A 19,048-nucleotide genomic window follows, 5' to 3' on the forward strand; every position below is an offset into this window, starting at 1 on the left:
ATTTTTTACATACATAAACTCTAAAATTTTAATTTTGTTGTGATTTATTTGCCTTATCTTTTTGTTGACGAGAAAAATGGGAGAGTGAAAACTCATGTTTGGATTTGAAAAAAAATTTAACATCCAAAATGGAAATGCACAAATGCTGAGAGAGATAATTTCAAAAAGTATCTATGATTTTTAAGGATTATAAACTCTTTTATTTTTTTATATATTAGGTTTTCCAATCATCAGAAAAGGGGGGGGATGGCGAGGCATTTTTAACCGAGTGTAGATTCCCAAACCATAAGTCATTTCTAACAAAAATTATAGCTGTTACGCATCATTAATCGATCAAAACATTTACGATGATCTATGATTGTTAGGTCCGCTTTTTATAAATAGGCAAAAAGTTGGTTGTTTGGCTCTGGTAAATATCCCACTACCCGTTAACTTAGGAATTAAAAATTTTCTACTCCTTGAAAATTTTGGATCATTAGGTTCTTTGCATATGCAACATGTTTTAGGCTTGCATATCCATATTTAAAACTGTTGAATTTATGGAAAAGTGAAATACTTCATTGGCATCAATAACTTGTTGTAATTAGAGTACATGAACCTCTATTTATAATAGAGGAAGGTAGTAAAGTCCAATTACAATAAAACTACCCTTGTCCCAATTGCACCCAAACTCTAACACTTAAGGTAAGTCCTAACATAATTAGGTAACTCAATATTGATAAAAGACAAATATAACTAAAACTAAAACTCTTCTTTGTCGTGACCCTACGATAAAGATACTTTGTGGGTCCTTCTTGATCTTCCAACTGATGTGATAAGGATGCCAGCTCTTGGTAATCATACTTCTTATTGGATTGGGATCATCTTGTGGGCCTTCCTTGGTCATGTGGCTCATCTTATAATAATCTTACATATGTGGGCCTTCCTTGGTCATTTGGGCTTGATCTTATCTTCTAACACTCCCCGTCAAGTTGGGAGTGAGAGAACAACATGAACTCCCAACGTGCTGCAAATGATGTAAAAATGTTTTTTTTGTATAAAATGGCACATCTTCCAATATGCCTTCATCTTCCAATATTCCCCCTCACATTGTTGCGTCCTTCCATGAGGCCCTACGACATTATAAGTGAGAGTAAAAATCACTCCTAGCCTGTAAGTCATTGCTTCATACTCCAGTCTTAATACTGGATGTAGGGCACACTCCACTGCTGTCGGTAGTGTGTCTATCGATATTGCTCTGAAGTGTCCACCACCGTTTTCCTCCACAGGACAACTACACTCAAGTAGTAGGAGACATAAAAGCCATTACAGGGGGGGGGGGGGGGGGGGGGGGGGGGGGGGGGGGGGGGGGTGGTAACTTAGATGTAATCATAACTTCCTTCGTCATGGAATTCCAACCACAAATAATTTTTATCTTTTTGAAGGGGATGAAGTTCCTCAATCGTGGATTCCCAACCACAAATAATTTTCATCTTTTTGACGGGGATGAATTTCCTCTATCATGGACTTCCAACCACAAATAATTTTCATCTTTTTTATGGGGATGAAGTTTCTCCGTCGTGGACTCCCAACCACAAATAATTTTTATTTTTTTGGTGGGGATGAATAAATGATGGTATGAGACCACCTCTTCTTCAATAATAATGTCCCCAAAGAGACATAATAGCAGCAGCTGTATATAACACCACTATCTTCCAACACATATAACACGAACCAAATAAATTTCCTCCGTCATGGACTTCCAACCACAAATAACTTTCATCTTTTTTACGGGGATTAAGTTTCTCCGACGTGGATTCCCAACCACAAATAATTTTCATCTTTTTGATGGGGATGAATTTCCTCTGTCATGGACTTCCAACGACAAATAATTTTCATCTTTTTTATGGGGATGAAGTTTCTCCGTCGTGGACTCCCAAGCACAAATAATTTTTAGCTTTTTGGCGGGGATGAATAAATGATGGTATGAGACCACCTCTTCTTCAATAATAATGTCCCCAAAGAGACATAATAGCAGTAGCTGTATATAACACCACTATCTTCCAACACATATAACACGAACCAAATAAATTTCCTTCATCATGGACTTCCAACCACAAATAATTTTCATCTTTTTTACGGGGATTAAGTTTCTCCGACGTGGACTCCCAACCATAAATAATTTTCATCTTTTTGATGGGATGAATAAATGATGGTATGCGACCACCTCTTCTTCAATAATAATATCCCCAAAGAGACATAATAGCAGTAGCTGTATATAACACGACCATCTTCCAACACATATAACACGAACCAAATAATGAAATTTGTAAAAGAACCCATGAAATAATCTGATATAAAAATTTATTCATTGATGCACAAGCTTCATCTTTTGTGTTCCCCCTTTCTTGAATATTTTGGTCACATAAACTTATCCACAACATAAGGAATAAAATACATTTTTCTTGTACTTCTTGTACTTCTTCCCCTCAAGCTGGGATGTAATGGCAATGATCCCAGCTTGAAACAAATATCATAGATGTAGTAATAAACCCAAATAACAGAGATTTATAAATAAGCCCTCAAACCAGGGAGAAGTGAGATATTAATATAATAATTAAATAAATAAATTAAGATATATTGTAGTTTAGTCTAAATTAATACAATAATGATGTGTAAAAAATAATTACTGCATTAATTAATTATAAAATAGATAAATAAAAAATTAAAAAATAACAATAATGAATATAATAAATAAATTTAAAAATAAATAATACTTTATTACGTAGTATAAATCAATAATATATTTCCACAAAATTATAAAACTTAGTTTAATTAATTATAAAAATAGAATAATTAAACAAACATATTTGATCAAATACTTACTTTAATAATATTTTAATTATCACTCCTAAATCACTAATTTAATATAGTAATAAAATAAATAAATAAAATATTTTATTAATAACATAATAGATTTTCACATAGTATAAATTGATAACGATGCGAGGGAGGCCAGAGCAAGAGGACAAGAGGGAGCATTGAAGCGAGAGAAAGTAAATGAACTAGGATTTTGATGAAAATCTTGATTCACCCATTTGACTCATGAGCGAGTTTAAGTGAATGAACGAGTTTATTCACTTGAGTTCACCTCCGGTGTGTTCACGCACAGGTCGGGTCAAGTCACAATGGAATCACCTCGCAGTGACACGCACCCGACACGCACCCTGGGATTCCTGAGCGGAATCCCTGTAGCACAGTATCGTACTGTGTGACTTAGGTTTGTCACTTGCTCGCCACGTAAAATCGAGTCCCTTGGTCGCCAAGTTTTGCGCTCAATTTGGCGCGAGGACGAGTCTGGCCTTTGCAAACCTCGCCGCGTGGCAGTAGTATACTTACTGGCCCTCTGCGTGAATTGGGCAGTAGTGCTTAGAATTGAGCTGATGGCATACTGGCCCTCTGCGTGAATTGGGCAGTAGTGCTTAGAATTGAGCTGATGACATACACGAAGGCAGATTCTTCACTAGCCGCCGGTAGGCGGTAGAGATCCATCGCTATTTCTTCCCTGTGTTCCAACGGAGGACTGCGATCCCTCCGATTTAGGAGCTGTCCGTCCGCACCAACTTCAGGAGCCGGGAATTCACTTTTAAAAATGTGATTGGATTACCAGTTGCTCGGGGTGGCACCGAACCCCGAAACCAAAATGGTACGAGAGGATGCACGGTGAGATTCTTTGTCGTTGATGTTTTTAACAAGTATGACCTTTGATTATTCTAATTCAAATATATCTCTCAATATAGTTCAGGTTGACATAAAAAATTTTAGTTCTGAAAGAAGACTTAACTAAATTTCATCCAAGTATAACTTCTATTCATAAAATATAATTATCAGAAAATAAATAATCTGATAGGTTTCGGTCTCAGTCATCTGGCCGAACTAAGTTCTGTTTCTCCTATTTTTCCAGAACGACCATTGACTCTTCCAAGATCAATATCTCCTTATAGAAAAATCATAACGAGAATTGGTTTAATAGGTCAGAAACTAGACTTACATACATTTATCTTGATATATAATTATCCCTATAAATTCTCTTTCTTGATAGCTTAAAATATCTCCGAATTTAAGGCTTTATGCTGCCGCTCAAACCGCTTTTTCAATCTGACCTTTGCTACTTCAAATGTCGATTTCTCTTTGTACATAACTTAGATAAAAAATTGGTTGAATAGGTAAAAGAATAGACTTATTTATATTTCGTTTGATATATATTTCTGCATATAAATTCTAGTTCTTGATAGCAAATAATACCTTGGAATCTGAAGATTGATGTTGCTGCTCGAACCTTTGTGCAATCTGACCTTCGCTCATTCAAATATTGATAACTCTCTATATATAACTCCGATTGGAACAAATTGTTCTTCTTCGGAAAGTAGACTCAAATATATTTCCTTAAATATATAATTTTAGATATTAAAAACTCCTTATGGAAGAAAAAAACGCAAAGGAATCTAAGATTGTAGGGACTAAAAAAAATAAATACGAACCTAGACCTAGGGTTTAAGGTTTAGAGAAAAGGATCACATTACATCCGTGAGTTGACCAAGTCAACTCACAGAACCTGCTCTGATACCATGTTGAATTTATGGAAAAGTGAAATACTTCATTGATATCAATAACTTGTTGTAATTAGAGTACATGAACCTCTATTTATAATAAAGGAAGGTAGAAGAGTCCAATTACAATAAAACTACCCTTGTCCCAAGTACACCCAAACTCTAACACTTAAGGTAAGTCCTAACATAATTAGGTAACTCAATATTGATAAAAGAAAAATATAACTTAAACTAAAACTCTTATTGGTCGTGACCCTATGATAAAGATACTTTTGTAAGTCCTTCTTGATCTTCGAACTGATGTGATAAGGACGTCAGCTCTTGTAATTATTGTGGGTCCTACTTCTTATTGGTTTGGGCCCATCCTGTGGGCCTTCCTTGGTCATGTGGCCAATCTTATAATAATCTGACATATGCCTACCTTGGTCATTTTGGCTTGATCTTATCTTCGAACAAAAACATGTTAGGATAATTTAGAAATTTCTATCTTATAAAATTCCACCAAGCTATTAGGGTTTGTACTAGTGGAATTTCCCAAACATAGATAACAAAACTTTGGTGTTCATTTTTTGTGCGTGAAATAATTTTCTTCACTTACATTTACTATAGTTTTTGATTTTTTACATACACAAACTCTAAAATTTTAATTTTGTTGTGATCTATTTGCTTTGTCTTTTTGTTTACGAGAAAAAAAGGGAGATGGAAACTCAAGTTTGGATTTGAAAAAAAAAAATGAACATCGAAAATGGAAATGCACAAATGCTGAGAGATATAATACCAAAAAGTAACTATGATTTTTAAGCATTGTAAACTCTTCTAGTTTTTTATATATTAGGTTTTTTCCTATCATCGGCAAAGGGTGGGCGTTTTAACTGAGTGTTGACTCCCAAACCATAAGTCATTTTTAACAAAAATTATAGTTGTTACACATTATTAATCGATCAAAACGTTTACGATGATCTATGATTGTTGGGTCCGGTTTTCGTAAATAGGCAAAAAACTGGGTGGTTTGGCTCTGGTAAATATCCAACCGCACGTGAACTGGAGAATTTAATTTTTTCTACTCCTTGAAATTTCTTGATCATTAAGTCATTTGCATCTTCAACGTGTTTCAGGCATGCATATCTATATTTAAAATGTGTCAGGATCAATTAGAAATCTTTTTCTTATAAAATTCCACCAAGCTATTGGGGGTTGTACTAGTGGAATTTCCCAAACATGGATAACAAAACTTTGGTGTTCATTTTTAGTGCGTGAAATTTTCTTCACTTGCATTTATTATAATTTTCAATTTTTTGCATACATAAAACTCTAAAATTTTCATTTTGTAGTGATTTATTTGCCTTATCTTTTTGTTTACGGGAAAAAAGGGACAGTGAAAACCAAAGTTAGGGTTTGAAAAAAAATTGAACATCCAAAATGGAAATGGACAAAATGCTGAGAGAGATAATTCCAAAAGTTTAGTGATTTTTAAGGGTTTTAAACTCTTTTAGTTTTTTATATATTAGAGTTTGCAATCATCGGAAAAAAGGGGGGGGGGGGGGGGGGGGGGAGGTTGTGGCGAGGCTTTTTTAACTGAGTGTTGACTCCCAAACCATAAGCTATTTCTAACAAAAATTATCGCTGTTACATATAATTAATCGATCAAAACATTTACAATAATCTATGATTGTTATGTTCGCTTTTTGTAAATGGGAAAAAAGTGGGTTGTTTGGCTCTGGTAAATATCCCACTGCACGTTAACTTGAGAATTTAAAGTTTTCTACTCCTTGAAATTTTTGGATCATTAGGTCATTTGCATCTTCAACATGTTTCATGCATGCATATCCATATTTAAAACATGTTAGGTTAAATTAGAATTCTCTTTCTTATAAAATTCCACCAAGCTATTAGGGGTTGTACTAGTGGAATTTCCCAAACATGGATAACAAAAATTTGGTGTTCATTTTTAGTGCGTGAAATATTTTACTTCACTTACATTTATTATAGTTTTCAATTTTTTACATACATAAAGTTTAAAATTTTCATTTTGTTGTGTTCTATTTGCATTATCTTTTTGTTTACGAGAAAAATGTGAGAGTGAAAACTCCAGTTTGGATTTGAAAAAAATTGAACATCCAAAATGAAAATGCACAAATGCCTTTAGAGATAATTCCAAAAAGTATCTGTGATTTTTAAGGATTGAAAACTCTTTTAGTTTTGTATATATTAGGTTTTACAATCATCAAAAAAGAGGGGGAGGGAGGGGGGTGAGGCATTTTTAACTGAGTGTTGACTCCGAAACCATAAGTGATTTCTAACAAAAATTATAGCCATTACACATCATTAATCGATCAAAACATTAATGATGATCTATGATTGTTAGGTCCATTTTTTGTAAATAGCCAAAAAGTGGGTTGTTTGGTTTTGGTAAATATCCCACCGCACGTTAACTTGAGAATTATAATTTTCTTCTCCTTGAAATTTTTGGATCATTTGGTCATTATCATCTGCAACATGTTTGAGGCATGCATATTGATAGATGCCATATTCTGACATGAGAACTAGGTTAATTATAATAGAATAACCTTTATAATTGTGTTATAGGTGGTTATTTATCGGTTTTCAAATGAAATGAGCATTTATTGAATTTGGCATTAATCACTGTCGATATTGCATATTTTTCTCTCCTGAAATATATTTCATTGTTTTTAAGGTTTATTTCTTCCTGAAATGTTTTTTATAGATTTAATTATGGAATTTCAGGAGAATTTTGGTGGAGAAGGAGATATTTACCAAAATGCCCTTAGTGAAATGGAGGTGAGTTTTAGGTCAAATCGTTTTAAAATAAATAAGAGGGTATTAAAGGAACGAGGGGAGGTCGAACGAGAGGAGGGCGTCAAGAGCAAACAGAGACCAAAAAAGAGAACCTTGGACCGGAAATAGGGGAGGACCCGAGAGGAGTTCCCACCGTCGTTCGCCGGGCCACTGTCTTTCGCCGCACCACCGTCGTCCACCACCGTCCAGCAACTGAGAACAAACCCGAGGAGAGCTCGAGAGAGTCTCCGTCGAGGTGAGTTTGACAGTCATCGCTCGCCAGACCGGGAGGGGATCCGAGCGGGCTTCTCCAGTGCCACTTCCGCTTTCCAACTATCCTCCAGTGTCTATTACATATTTCCGATCAGTCGCGGAGCTATTCCGACTCCGACCGAGACTCGAGAGAGCCGGTTAAAGAATGTCAGCTCTGTTTCGTTCTTCGCCGGACATTACCTCCGTCCGTCGGCTTTCAACCTTCGTCGCCGGTGTCGTCTCTACCTCCGGCCACTCATTCTTGCTACCCGAGCCACCAATTTCGGGAAATTGCAGCACCCGTGAGATAGATTTGCTGCCCGAGCGAGAGGAAGAAGAAGGGGAGTTAATCGTAATTTTTGAATTTCATTTTTTATATAGTTTGAACTTAGTTTTTGAATGTTTATTGAATCTGATTTGATAATTAATGTTTATTGAATCTGATTTGATAATTAATGTTTATTGAATATTTGTTTTTCGGATATTTGATTAAATTAGCTAATTAGGGTAGGATTATAATTGAGGTTGGATTTTGGTATTTTAATCCAATTTCTATCTTTCACTCTATGCGCCCGAGAGGGGCTAGACGCAAAGATTGAGAAATCGGATCCATGGTTACGTGGCGCTCGAGAGAGGCACGAATCACCGTAAAATCCAGAGTTGACGTTTCCTGTTGTGCAAGTAGTTAATTAGATGATTGCTTGATAATTTAGGATATAATTAGTGTTTAGTTAATATTAATTCATCATATTTGGTTAGGCTAGTTGACTGAAGGATACACAAAATTCGGTTCTCCATGTGGATATGACCCTCGCTTCCTGCTAAATTACATGAACGATTCGTACGGTATTAAAGCCGATGTAACTAAACTCTACATCAAGTTTTTGGCGTCGTTGCCGGGGAGGCACGTATTAAGTGTATTTCTTTGTTCTCCATAGTCTTAGGTTAGATTTATTTTTATTTTATTTTATTTTATTTTATTTATTTTATTTTTATTTTTATTTTTTTGCTTTCATAATTTTAGCTTGGTGATTTTTTTATGGAATTATTTTTTTCTTCTAGTTAGTTCATAATTTTAGTAGTGAGTTTGTTAGCTTAATTTGATAGTTCGTTTTGTTTCTTTTTGTGTTTTTATGCATGGGCGCGGCTCCCTAGGTGGACCATTAGCTCCCTTTGTTGAAGAGGTAGAACATATTTGTAGGAAAACATCCGAAGTCAAGTTAGGAGCTACCATGGCCAATCAGGGCGAACCATTACAGTTACCTGCAGCAAGTGACCGTAGAGCCCTAAGGGATTATTCTATCCCATCCCACTTCACATCACCTTCTTGCATTATATTGCCACCCACTACTGCCGCCAGTTATGAGTTGAAACCGGGTGTGATCCAACTCCTCCCTACATTCTATGGGTTGAAGAAGGAGGACCCATATTACCACATCAAGGAATTCTTAGATATTTGTGCAACTTTCAAATTCCAGAATTTCTCATATGACTCTATCCGATTAAGACTTTTTCCATTTTCACTTAAGGATAAGGCCAAGTCTTGGCTTAATTCCTTGGAGGTGGGCAGCATTACTTCATGGGACGCATTAGTCACAAAATTTTTGTCCAAGTACTTTCCCATTCAGAGAACTACAGCCCTCAGGAGAGAAATCTCCAACTTTATGCAGCAGGAGGGTGAACACTTTTATGAGGCTTGGGAGAAATGGAAGGATTTGATCCGTAGGTGTCCGCATCATGGGTTTGAGAAATGGCATTTAGTGCAATAATTTTATCAAGGTCTTACACCCCAGGTTAGATCCATGGTAGATGCAACGAGTGGTGGGAGTTTGATGGGTAAGAGTGCTAGTGAGGCGTGGGATTTTTTTGAAACATTGAGTGATCAATCTCAGCAATGGGGTTCGTCATTTAATGTTGATAGGAGATCCCATGAAGCCAAAAGAGGAGGTCTCTATGAGGTTAGTGGAACACCTATGCTCATGGCCAAGATTGAGGGGTTGACTAGAAAAATTGATGCCCTTATGGTGTCCAAGAGTTCACCTGCTCCTAACCCATTTACTATCTGTGCCATATGCTCTGGTTCATCTCATCCCACACAAATGTGTCCATCTAGTTCATCCTACCCAGAGTTCATTGAGGACTTGAATGCAGTCCAGAATTTTCATAGACTAAACCGGAACGATCCTTTTTCAGAAACATATAATCCGGGTTGGGCTAGGCACCCAAATTTCTCATGGTCCAAGGGCCCACAGGTTGGGGGTCCTCCAGGGTTTACTCAACACCAAGCTCCGTGCCCACACTTCACTCAATAGCCATTGATTCCACAAAAACCTTCACTTGAGGATACACTTCAATTATTCATGCAGAATACATAGTCCTCCATTGCTAAACTTGAAATGCAAGTGAGTCAGTTGGCCAGCCACATGAGTGAACAAGCACAAAATAGACTCCCGAGTCAAACCATTCCTAACCCCAAAAGCACACATGAGAGTGGGTTGAATTCCAAACCCCACCATGAGCAAGCCAAAGCCATAACCACCCTTAGGAGTGGTCGTGAGTTGAACAATGGGGTAGGGACCACTAAGTCTAAGGAGTCAAAGGATGACAATGGGGACACATCATTGAGTGAAGAACCTCCAAGTTCTTCACCAACAACCAAGCAGATCCCTAACCACGTCCCACTAGCTCCTTATCTGCAGAGGTTATCGGGCCCACCTAGGAAAGGAGATAGCATGCATGAAACGTTGGAACTGTTTAGTAAGCTTCACATTAACATTCCACTTCTTGATGCTATTAGGCAAGTCCCTGCATATGCCCGATTTTTGAAAGACCTTTGTACACAGAATAGAAAACAACATGTTAACAAAAAGGTCTTTCTTACTGAGAATGTAAGCTCAATTCTGAAGCACAACACTCCTCCTAAAGTTAAAGATCCTGGATGTCCCACAATTTCATGTGTCATTGGTGAACATACCATCCAGAGAGCTTTTCTTGACTTAGGGGCAAGTGTGAATTTGCTTCCTTTCTTTGTGTACCAGCAATTAGGTTTGGGGGAATTGAAGCCTACTCCCATCACACTTCAACTAGCTGACCGTTCTGTCAAGATACCACGATTAATAGTTGAAGATGTTTTGATAAAAGTGGACAAATTTTTGTTCCCGGTTGATTTTATTGTTCTTGATACAGAACCAGTAGTCAATGTGACCAACCAAATTCCTGTCATCCTAGGATGTCCCTTCTTAGCCACATCTAATGCTATCATTCATTGTAAAAGTGGTGAGTTGGAGTTGTCTTTTGGAAATTTTAAGGTCTCATTGAATGTATTTAATGCCGGGCACCACCCACTTGAGTCTGATGATCCGAGTCCTGCATTTAAGATAGAAACCGTTATGCTTGATGACGAATCCACTCTTGAATCTTTTGAGTCTTGCATAACATCTTTAGACATGGAATATTTTGATAAGGAAACATATTTCCGAGAGGTTAATTCTTTACTCAATTCTGTACCTCTGTTGGAGGAAGCTTATGAGGTTATCACAACTGAACATCCACAGGATCTTCCTCTTGACTTGGACAAACCTCTTGAAACTTCCAAGCTAGATCTTAAGCCACTTCCTCCCACGTTGAAGTATGCGTTCTTGGGACCCATGAACTCATTACCAGTCATTATTTCCTCTGATTTGAGTACTGAGCAAGAGGAACAATTGACTGAAGTTTTACAAGCACACAGAGAAGCATTGGGGTGGACTCTTGACGCCTTAAAAGGGATTAGCCCCTCCATATGCATGCATCGTATTCATTTGGAGGAGGGGACTAAAGCCTCACGTGAAATGCAACGTAGGTTAAATCCCCATATGCTAGAGGTTGTGAGAGAAGAAGTCATCATGTTGCTTGTGACAGGAATCATTTACCCTATTTCCGATAGCACCTGGGTGAGTCCAATTCAAGTTGTCCCTAAGAAAGGGGGGATAATGATAATGAAAAATGAGAGTGGTGAATTGATTCCCACAAGAACTACCACCAAGTGGCGTGTCTGCATTGACTATAGAAAACTTAATTCCGCCACTAAGAAGGATCACTTCCCACTACCTTTCATTGATCAGGTACTAGAGCGATTGGCCGGCCACAATTTTTATTGCTTCTTAGATGGATACTTCAGCTACAATCAAATTCCCATTGCTCCAGAAGACCAGGAAAAGACCACATTCACGTGTCTGTTTGGCACCTATGCTTACAGACGCATGCCTTTTGGTTTATGCAATGTGCCTGCCACTTTCCAACGGTGCATGATGAGTATCTTTTCTGACATGATTGGTGAATTTTTAGAGGTCTTTATGGATGACTTTTCTGTGTTTGGCTCTAGTTTTGATACATGTCTGCACAATCTTTCACTCGTATTGTCCCGTTGCATTAAGTCCAATTTAGTCTTGAATTGGGAGAAATGCCACTTCATGGTGAAAGAAGGAATTGTTTTAGGACATGTAGTGTCTGAGCGGGGTGTAGAAGTGGACAAAGCCAAGATTGACCTAATTGCCAATCTGCCACCACCTACTTCTGTGAAGGGGGTGCATTCTTTCCTTGGCCATGCTGGGTTCTATAGGCGTTTCATTAAAGACTTTAGCAAAATTTCTCGTCCTTTGACGAATTTACTTGCTCAAGATGTTGCTTTTGCCTTTGATGATGCCTGTATTCATGCTTTTGAGACACTGAAGAAATGTTTGTCCACTGCACCCATTGTCCAACCCCCTATTTGGTCTTTGCCTTTTGAGTTGATGTGTGATGCCTCTGACTATACATCGGGGGCTGTTTTGGGGCAAAAGACGGATAAAATGCCATGTGTCATTCAGTATGCTAGCCGCTCTCTTCATGATGCTCAATTGAATTACACTACCACTGAGAAGGAGTTGCTAGCTGTTGTGTTTGCCTTGAACAAATTCAAATCATATCTGTTAGGGTCAAAGGTTATAGTGTTCACTGATCATTCTGCTTTGAAGTACTTATTATCCATCAAGGACACTAAACCTCGCTTGATTAGATGGATCTTGCAATTGCAAGAATTTGACCTTGAGATTCGAGATAAGAAGGGTTGTGAGAATGTTGTTGCTGATCATCTATCTAGGATCTGTGTAGTACCTCAGGAAGGATTCCTTCCCTGATGAACAACTTCTCCAAGTATCCCAGTTGCGTTGGTTTGCTGACATAGTCAACTATCTTGTAACTCATAAGATTCCTGATTATTGGAGTAAACAAGATCGGTTGAAATTCTTTTCCCAAGTCAAACATGTTTTTTGGGATGACCCTTATTTGTTCAAGGTGTGTTCTGACCAAGTCATTAGGCGTTGTGTACATGAGCAAGACTTTGCCAACATTCTTGAATTTTGTCATTCCCACGCATGTGGTGGACATTTTGGTGCTAGAAAGACCGCAACTAAAGTCTTGCAATGTGGTTTCTATTGGCCTTCATTATTTAGAGATGCCCATGAGTTTTGTCAGGTGTGTGATAAATGCCAACGAACTAGTTGTTTGTCTAGGAAGAATATGATGCCTCTTAACCCCATTCTTATTGTTGAATTGTTTGATGTGTGGGGTATTGACTTCATGGGTCCTTTTCCTGTCTCGTTCGGCTATCAATACATCCTTGTTGCTGTTGAATATGTCTCTAAATGGATTGAAGCTATATCATGTAAGACAAACGATCACAAAGTGGTGGTAAAGTTTTTAAAAGAAAATATCTTTAATCGGTTTGGTACCCCGAGAGCGATCATTAGTGATGGGGGATCTCATTTTTGTAACAGAGCATTTGAGACCTTATTGAAGAAATATTCCATCACTCATCGGGTGTCCACTCCGTACCACCCACAAACTTGTGGTCAAGTGGAAATCTCTAATAGGGAGATCAAACGGATTTTGGAGAAGTCGGTTCGCTTTGATAGGAAAGATTGGTCCACTCGATTGGACGATGCTTTATGGGCCTATAGAACCGCTTATAAGACTCCTATTGGGATGTCTCCATTTCACCTAGTATTCGGCAAAGCATGTCATCTACCTGTTGAGCTTGAGCATAGAGCTTATTGGGCCATTAAGGCTTTGAATTTTGATTTAACTCAAGCTGGTGAGGAGAGAAAATTGCAATTGAATGAGTTGGAGGAGATACGTCATGATGATTATGAGAATGCCAAACTGTATAAGGAGCGAGCAAAGCTTTTACATGATAAATCTATTTTTCGCAAGTCTTTTGCTGTTGGGCAAAATGTTTTACTTTATAACTCACGATTGCATTTGTTTCCAGGGAAGCTAAGATCCAGGTGGTCTGGTCCATTTGAAGTTACACAGGTGTTTCCTCATGGCGCTATTGAGATCCACAATCACGGAGATGGGTCGGTCTTCAAAGTTAGCTGTCAGAGGCTCAAACCGTATCTTGAGAATGTCCCCACACCGGAGGAGGTGATGGTGATTTTCTTGGAGGAACCTGTCATTTCATCTTGAATGCGTCAGAGTCTTGCTTACGACTATAAACTTAGCACATTGTGGGCAATCCCCACATTTCTATCCCTTTGTACATTACAGTTTTATTTTTATTTTATTTTTTTTGGTTTATTCATTATTATTTGCCTGCTGAGAGCATAAATGGTTCCGGTAGTCAATGACCAGACTTTTGGTCCCTAGTTTGAGAGATCTGTACTCAAACAACCGTTCTGGGATTGACCAGTTCGATCTTGAAGTGTTGAATGAAACCTTATGGTGAGTAACTTAAGGACTTGTGTTCAGCGCGTGATTCCTACTACCTTCAGTGGCCAACCACACAGAGATTTCTTCAAAGTGTGATGTGGGATAGCGGTTTCATCTACGGATGATTACCTATGGGTACGGCTGATACGAGTAAACCTTCTTCGAGGGAGACTATGTATCATTCCTGGGGGTCTTTATTGACTTTTCGGTATTATTGTTGATGACCAAACACATATGGTCCCACCTATGGATTTAGGAGCCTTGAGGGAGCTGAACCCTCACCCTATTGGAGTATAACTAGCTAAGCTGTTATTCCTTTTTTTGTAGTCGTTCTAGTGTTTTAACTTTTCCCCATTGAGGACAATGTTAGGTTTAGGTTTGGGGGGGGCAAATGACTCTTTTATGTCTTAGCAATAATTTTCTTTTGATTTCTGTTCGTGGTTTTCAAACTACTCCTCTTAGTATGTGGTTAATATTAGTAGAGTTAAAATAAGTTGCTCAAATGTGTTTCAAAATTTTTCGTAAATTTGTGTAGAATATGCCTATTAGAAATCTGATATCATTTGTTGTGATTCATGAGAATTCAGTGGGATAGCTTACTATTGCATTAGACTCGGAACTTAGTTGCAAAAGAGAACATGTAAATCTAGTGTTGATCTATGTTAGTCTGAATAGTTTTGTATGCCTGCTTGAACTCAATCTTTTTTATACCTCAGTGAAATTCCTTGTTGTAATGTATGAATGCAAATGGAAATGCTCTTGCTTGCAAAACACATATAACTTCAGAAACAGCCTGGGCAAACCTAGGGACATGCATCGGAACAGTCGGTTACTTAAAAATAAGTGCATGTGCAGTGAAGACAAATACAAAATGGTGGTAATACCAAAAGTATTCAGTGAAGAAAAAAACTACGCTGGTAATAGCAAAAGTGCGCTGGTAATAGCGTAAAATGGTTTTAAATCTGGAAGCAATGAGTTTCCTTAACTTTGATGATGAATTGTAATTTGAAAGAAGTTGCAGGTCAAGATTGAAATTGGTGTATTTCTTTTGTGAGATTGTAAGACAACAAGCTTACTCTACTATTTTCTCTTAATTGTGATGTGACCAGGATTTTATTGTTAATTGTTGCCTCTTTGTTTTGTTGAAGTAATAGCTTATGGGTCACATTGGTTCAGGTGGAGTAACAATGAGTGTATTTGGATTGATAATAGGCTATATTTTACACAGGTTTTCAAATTTCGTAAGATCTCATATGATTTTTTAGATATTTTACGATACTAAGTGTTAGTCATATGCTAATGAGGAGTAAATTTTCTTCAATTTTTCTTTTTATATTATTGATTTAGATGAATTTTGTGGGTAAATTCCATGCAAACCCTCACGAGACATAACTCATCCACTACTGCAGAGTAGGGGTTTAACGGCTTGTTGCATGCGCTAAATGCAATCGTGCTCCCTATGAAAGTGGCATTTTGTTTTCCTAGGCTTAATTTTGGTTCGATTGTTGTTTTGCTAGGGACTAGCAAAGATTTAGGTTTGGGGGTGTGATAGATGTCATATTCTGACATGAGAACTAGTTAATTATAATAGAATAGCCTTTATAATTGTGTTATAGGTGGTTATTTATCGGTTTTCAAATGAAATGAGCATTTATTGAATTTGGCATTAATCACTGTCGATATTGCATATTTTTCTCTTCTGAAATATATTTCATTGTTTTTAAGGTTTATTTCTTTCTGAAATGTTTTTTATAGATTTAATTATGGAATTTCAGGAGAATTTTGGTAGAGAAGGAGATATTTACCAAAATGCCCTTAGTGAAATGGAGGTGATTTTTCGGTCAAATCGTTTAAAAATAAATAAGAGGGTATTAAAGGAACGAGGCGAGGTCGAATGAGAGGAGGGCGTCAAGAGCAAACAAAGACCAAAACAGAGGACCTTGGACCGGAAACAAGGGAGGACCCGAAAGGAATTCCCCACCGTCGTTCGCTGGGCCACTGTCTTTCGCCGCGCCACCGTCGTCCACCGTCGTCCACTGCCGTCTAGTAACCGAGACCAAACCCGAGGAGAGCTTGAGAGAGTCTCCATCGAGGTGAGTTCGATAGTCGTCGCTCGCCAGGCCGGGAGGGGATCCGAGAGGCCTTCTCTGGTGCCAATTCCGCTTTCCAACTATCCTCCGACGTCTATTACATATTTCTGACCAGTCCCGGAGCTATTCCAACTCCGACCGAGACTCAAGAGAGCCGGTTAGAGAACGTCAGCTCTGTTTCATTCTTCGCCAGACGTTTCCTCCGTCCGTCTGCTTTCAACCTTCGTTGCCAGCATCATCTCTACCTCCGGCCACTCACTCTTGCTACCCGAAGCCACCAATTTTGGGAAATTGCAGCATCCGTGAGAACGAGTTGCTGCCCAAGCGAGAGGAAGAAGAAGGGGAGTAATTCGTATTTTTTGAATTTCATTTTTTATATAGTTTGAACTTAGGTTTTGAATGTTTATTGAATCTAATTTGATAATTAATGTTTATTGAATATTTGTTTTCCGGATATTTGATTAAATTAGCTAATTAGGGTAGGATTATAATTGAGGTTGGATTTTGGTATTTTAATCCAATTTCTGTCTTTCACTCTATGCACCCCAGAGGGGCTAGACGCAAAGATTGAGAAGTCGGATCCGTGGTTACGTGGCGCTCGAGAGAGGCACGAATCACCGTAAAATCCAGAGTTGACGTTTCCTATTGTGCAAGTAGTTAACTAGATGATTGCTTGATAATTTAGGATATAATTAGTGTTTAGTTAATATTAATTCATCATATTTGGTTAGGCTAGTTGACTGAAGGATACACAAAATTCAGTCCTCCCTGTGGATATGACCCTCGCTTCCCGCTAAATTACATGAACGATTCGTACGCTTGCGAGGTATTAAAGCTGATGTAACTAAACTCTACATCACATATCCATATTTAAAGCATGTTTGGATAATTTAGAAATCTGTTTCTTATAAAATTGCGCCCAGCTTTTAGGGGTTGTACTAGTGGAATTTCCCAAACATGGATAACAAAACTTTGGTGTCCATTTTTAGTGCGTGAAATAATTTTCTTCACTTACATTTATTATAGTTTTTAATTTTTTACATACACAAACTCTAAAATTGTAGTTTTATTGTGATCTATTTGCCTTATCTTTTTGTTTACGAGAAAAAAGGGATACTGGAAACTAAAGTTTGGATTCGAAAAAAAAATTGTACATCCAAAATGAAAATGCACAAATGTTGAGAGAGATAATTCCAAAAAGTATCTGTGATTTTTAAGGATTGTAAATTGTTCTACTTTTTTATATTTAAGGTTTTGCTATCATCAGAAAGGGAGGGGGGGAGGCTTTTTTAACTTAGTTTTGACTCCCAAACCATAAGCCATTTCTATAAAAAATTATGGTTGTTACACATAATTAATCGATCAAAACATTTACGATGATGATATATGATTGTTAGGTCTGGTTTTTGTAAATAGGCTAAAAACTGGGTTGTTTGGCTCTGGTAAATATCCGACCGCATGTTAACTTGAGAATTTAAAATTTTCTACTCGAAATATTTGGATCATTAGGTCAATTGCATCTTCAACATGTTTCAGGCATGCATTTTATTATTTAAAACATGTTAGGATCAATTAGAAATCACTTTCTTATAAAATTCCACCGTGCTATTAAGGGTTGTACAAGTTGAATTTCCCAAACATGGATAAAATAACTTTGGTGTTCATTTTTTGTGCATAAAATAATTTTCTTCACTTACATTTATTAAAGTTTTTGATCTTTTACATACATAAACTCAAAAAATTTCATTTTGTTGTGATCTATTTGCCTTACCTTTTTGTTTACGAGAAAAAAGTGAGAGTGAAAACCCAAGTTTGGATTTGAAAAAAAATTGAACATCAAAAAAGGAAATGCACAAATGCTGAGAGAGATACTTCCAAAAAGTATCTGTGATTTTTTAGGATTGTAAACACTTTTTAGTTTTTTATATATTAGGTTTTGCAGTCATCGAAAAAGGGGGGCCTAGACTTTTTTAATTGAGTGTTGACTCCCAAACGATAAACCATTTCTAACAAAAATTATAGCCGTTACACATAATGAATCGTTCAAACTATTTACGATGATCTATGATTGTTAGGTCAGATTTTTGTAAATGGGCATACAGCCCTTTGTTTGGCTTTGGTAAATATCCCACCGTACGTTGACTTGAGAATTTGAAATTTTCTACTCCTTGAATTTTTTGGATCATTAGGTCATTTACATCTTCAAAATGTTTCAGGCATGCATATCCATATTTAAAACCTGTTAGGATCAATTAAAATTCTTTTTCTTATTAAATTCTACCAAGCTATTAGGGGTTGTACTAGTGGAATTTCCTAAACATGGATAACAAAACTTTGGTGTTCATTTTTAGTGCGTGAAATAATTTTCTTCACTTACATTTATTATAGTTTTGTATTTTTTACATACATAAACTCTAAAATTTTCATTTTCTTGTGTTCTATTTGCATTATCTTTTTTTTTACGAGAAAAATGGGAGAGTGAAAACTCAAGTTTGGATTTGAAAAAAAACTTGAATATCCAAAATGGAAATGCACAAATGCTGAGAGAGATAATTCTAAAAAGTATCTGTTATTTTTAAGGATTGTAAACTC

At 37.1% G+C, this 19,048-nt stretch overlaps 1 non-coding gene across 1 annotated transcript; it reads right to left on the reverse strand.

Moving 5' to 3' along the window:
- Nucleotides 1–9,274: 9,274 nt before the first annotated feature.
- Nucleotides 9,275–9,381, reverse strand: LOC137952410 (small nucleolar RNA R71). The gene has a single exon (XR_011112243.1). It is a non-coding gene; the product is annotated as a small nucleolar RNA R71 (small nucleolar RNA).
- Nucleotides 9,382–19,048: the final 9,667 nt, after the last annotated feature.

The sequence above is a fragment of the Aristolochia californica genome, unplaced genomic scaffold (genome assembly GCF_029961685.1).
Source record: "Aristolochia californica isolate CCGP_79_NKW_82.1479 unplaced genomic scaffold, dmAriCali1.0.hap1 SCAF_15, whole genome shotgun sequence".
Taxonomy (NCBI): Eukaryota; Viridiplantae; Streptophyta; class Magnoliopsida; order Piperales; family Aristolochiaceae; genus Aristolochia; species Aristolochia californica.